Source organism: Ochotona princeps, chromosome 6 (genome assembly GCF_030435755.1).
Source record: "Ochotona princeps isolate mOchPri1 chromosome 6, mOchPri1.hap1, whole genome shotgun sequence".
Classification (NCBI taxonomy): domain Eukaryota; kingdom Metazoa; phylum Chordata; class Mammalia; order Lagomorpha; family Ochotonidae; genus Ochotona; species Ochotona princeps.
Genome location: NC_080837.1, coordinates 10,443,504 through 10,447,859, shown reverse-complemented (window position 1 = coordinate 10,447,859; position 4,356 = coordinate 10,443,504). Strand labels below are relative to the sequence as shown.

The 4,356-nt window shown below is 46.7% G+C and overlaps 1 non-coding gene across 1 annotated transcript; it reads left to right on the top strand.

Moving 5' to 3' along the window:
- Window positions 1-3,095: 3,095 nt before the first annotated feature.
- TRNAK-CUU (transfer RNA lysine (anticodon CUU)) lies at window positions 3,096-3,168 on the top strand. Its single transcript has one exon. It is a non-coding gene; the product is annotated as a tRNA-Lys (tRNA).
- Window positions 3,169-4,356: the final 1,188 nt, after the last annotated feature.

Sequence of the window (4,356 nt, the reverse complement as noted above, 5' to 3'; positions counted from 1 at the left end):
GATGTAGTCTTGGTAAAGTAAGCTCCGGCCTGTCTGAGCTGGTCCATCAGATCGGTCACCACCATGTTTGATGAAGACCTAAAGTTTCCTGTGAAATTGCTGCAGGCAAAGGTTAGCATTACTATGCCAGCCATAGAGTCGATACTTGAATTATGGGTCTCAGGCCTCATGGAGAACATCTGAGGTTCTCCAGGGGTGGCTCCATCATTGTATCACTGCCCAACAGAGCCAGTTAATCTTTTAAAGAAATCTGTTTTTATTTATTTGAAAGGCTGAGAGAGAGACAGAAAGAGAGCTAGTTCATGCTGTCCTGGAATTCCATCTGGGTCTCCTGCACAGTTGGCAAGGGCCCAAGCAGTTGGGTCATCCTCTGCTACTTTCCCAGGTATATGAGCAGGGAGCTGGATCCAAAATAAAGCAGCCAGGACTTGAACTGGTGCTCTTAGGGGATGTCACTCAGGCCCTGTGTGTAAATGAGTCATGAGGAAGTTGTCAAAGGACAGAGAGTGCCCACATCTACATCAAAGCCATGAGAAGTTGGCGGGAGGGGTGGGAGGCGTCTCTGCTTCATTTCCAATGGTTCAGTGGTTGGCAGAGTGTGGGCGACGCATGAGGCTGCAGAAGTCGGCTGGAACAAGATCACATGTAACTGCCAGGCTGGAGTTAAGGAGTTTGGACTTGGGACTTGGTGCTGTGGCTGCGGATAGAATTTTGGGAGGAATGTCAAAGATTGCAACAGCTACGGAGGGTCCCGGGATGGCTGAGGCACTGAGGTTAACTGCAGGGAGCATTCTAGGAGGTGAGAAGGGGGCACAGCCCAAGCTTCTTCCGCAGCTTCACTGTCTCCATGGTGATGCTGGGAGCCAATAACAGTTCCTTTGAATGCAATCTCTTTACTGACATTGTTAGGGTTTCAATAGATCTTCGCACAACAGTGATCACAAACATGTGAAATCAGATCCAATGTCCATCAACAGCTGAGTGGATAAGCAAAATTAGCTGTCTCTAGCAATGATACACAACACAGAATGACCGTTGAAGAGGCAATGTTAGGAAAAATCAGAAAGACAACCGTTGTAAGGGTCTGTTTATATGAGGACATAGAAGAGGGAAATTCTGTCCAATGATTCACTCCCTCACTCCCCAAATTGCCACAACACCTGGAGCTGATCTGATCTGAAGCCAGGAGCTCTTCTTAGTCTCCCACACAGGTGCAGGGTCCCAGGGCTTTGAGCCACCCTCTGCTGCCGTCCCAAGCCACAAGCAGGGAGCTGGATGGGAAGCGGGGCTGCCAGGATTAGAACTGGCACCCATTTGGGATACCAGCCGAGGCTACCACGCCGGTAATTGGTTACTTTCAGTGATGTCATCTCAGCCACACAGTGGCCCGAGGAACAGATATTTATGGGAAAAGACAAGGCAGGAGATCTCGGTTCTGGTCTGAGGTAGGAGAATCTCACGTGGACAGGGCAGATGCATTTATGTCGGAGACCTGCCACGGCAGCCACAGAAAGACCCTGGCCACTGGCTTTGCTGGGGTCTTCTAAGCACAGTGGGACGAGTAGGATAATTGTCAGCAATCTGAGGAGAGACAAAACCCATCACAGGATCCTATTGTAATCCTGTTTTAGCCCGCTCAAGATAAAACAAAAAGCCAGAAGGGTGGGGTAGGTCACTTCTTTCTAATCTCATGATAAAAACTAGAAACTCAGAAGGGTGGGCTGACACTTTTGTCTTGCTGTAAGAGCTTTCTGGGCAGAAGCCAGCATGTTGTCCGTTCATCAAGGGACTTCTCTTTCTCACCCCAACAGGGACCTGAGCTAATTGTTTATTAGTTCATCTTGCTCCTACTGTCTCACAGGAGTATCTAACACTCGGAATCTCACTTCACTAGGCTTGGCTGTCAGCCATAGCTTTTATCCTGGCTGATCTACTTTGAAATACTATTATTATTATCAGAAAGGTTATACACATGCAATGGAGGGAAAAAAAGGCCAACACATATCAAGACAGTAAAAGCTTTCCATTTCCGTAACCCAGTGCCAACCGTTCATAGTTAAACCTGTGATTATTATTATTATTATTATTATTTTTACTAAAATGAGAGTTTACATTTCCGTAACTTGCCTTTTTTCTGAGCAATAACTCCCCTAGTCAGTTCCAGTACGTGTTCACCTGGTGAGCCACTAACAACCTCAGAGAAGTCTGGGGCGGGAAGACAGCCTGACCCTCTGTCAGATACAAGGAGTTTGGGAGGCAGGGAGGGCTGCTCTGGCTTGCTGTGTGAATATCCGGTCAATGTCAAGGTTAACCACAACTTGCATTCCCGTTAAGAAGGGTTTGGCGAAGCAGGCCTTTTCGAATCCTGCATGGTTTTTGTTTTTTTTCCTTCTTTCGAAGCAGAGACTTCATCCCTTGGGAGTATTTGGTTACTGTGAAACCCATTTCCTCTAGCAAAAGCAGAATAAATCTTTGTTTCTTGTTGGAGGAAGAGAAGTGGAAAGTTCTGTCCGACTCGGCGTTTCAAACACATAGGATGTAAGTTCACTTACTAGTTACATGTTCCTGGTGTTCAAGTTTGTTTCTGAGATTGCTGCAGCTTTCTCATCTACTTCTTTGTGAACAATACGGCCTGGGGTGGTTGAACAACGGGGGGCGCGGGGAGAGAAGGGAGAATCCCAGAAATCTCAAAGCCAGGAAGGGCCGGACAGCCCCTGCAGCCACGGCACCCCTGGACGGGCTTGTCATTCTCACGCCCGAGGGGTACGCCCGAGACTCCTCGCAAACTTGGGTTCAAGCTGTGGCGCCCCTGGCTTGCTGCAGCATCCAGGGAACCGCCTGCCTCGGCCGCCTGGCTCGGAAGGCAGCTGGAAGATGCTAGCCGCTAGAGGGCCGACTGAAGGCTTTTTTTGTTTTCCATTTTCGGCAGATGTTTGTACGCACGGGGTCAAAAAAGCAAGACGATCTTGAGAATCTCGGAAAACTTTACTCTCAAAAATTAGAAAAAGATCGTTAACTGTCCCTTAGCATTTTTGTAACAAAGTAAAATGGTCTAATTGCTTTGAAAATATCTGGGAGAAGACATCATCCTGACTGCCCGGCTAGCTCAGTCGGTAGAGCATGGGACTCTTAATCCCAGGGTCGTGGGTTCGAGCCCCACGTTGGGCGGTGTTACTTTGTTTTGTGAGCCCTCAGATGAGCGACAAATTTCAGTAATAATAGTGTAACCTGTGGCCAATCTTGCTACCGAAACAATTGATCTCAAACCATAGCTTCGTATTTTTCAATATCCCAATACAAGAAAACTTTTCAAGGCTAAGTAAGGTGGAAAGTTTAATCTTGTAAAGACACACAATTAAACGTTACCTGATACTGAAAATCAATTCTTTTTGCCGAGCTGTGTATCACAGGCGGTCAAATGCCAACAATAAGGGGATAAGAATACATTAAACCGAAAAGTTCCTATTGCCAAAATGATTTCTGTTCACTTTTCTCTTTTATGGACATTTGGAGGTAGCCTGGCCACATTTTTAAACCATGGTAAGGTTGTGTTAATGATGAGTTGTTAAGGTATGTATTGTGAACCCAATCTTAGAAACAATTTTATCTTTTTTAGAAAAGATTTATTTTAGGGCCTGGCACCGTAGCCTAGCGGCTAAAGCCCTCGCCTTGAACGCCCCGGGATCCCATATGGGTGCCTGTTCTAATCCGGACCTGCATGGGAGACCTGGAAGAGGTTCCTGGTTCGGCTTCGGATCGGCATGCACCGGCCTGTTGCCTCTCACTTGGGGAGTGAGACATCGGAAGATCTTCCTCTCTGTCTCTCCTCCTCTCTGTATATCTGACTTTGTAATAAAAATAAATTTTTTAAAAAAGAAAAGATTTATTTTATTTGAGAATCAGATACACAGAGAAGAGACGACATAAAAAGGAAGATCTTCCATCGCCCCAACTAGGCTGCAGCTCCCCACTGGTTGGTGTAAGGGCCGAACCAGACTGGACTGCAACACCCATTGGTTCCAGTGCAACTCGGGACTGAAAACAGAACCAACCCAGCAATTGCAAACACCAGCTGATCAGGGTGATGGACTGTGCCGGGCCCTGTGCTTGCTAGAACATATAAGAAACTAGTCTGGGAATACCTCAAAGTTTCTTTGGAGATCTCCCCAATCGAACTGCTGGACTCAGAACTCTAATCAAGAAAAGACAGAAGACAGAGCAGATCAATCATTCATCTCAGCTATATATTGGCAGCGAAATATGGGGCAAACGGAGACTTTATGATGGACCATATCAATCAGTGGACGACCTCATCGAGCAAAACTGGCAGCGATTCATAACTGGAGAACTATTAAC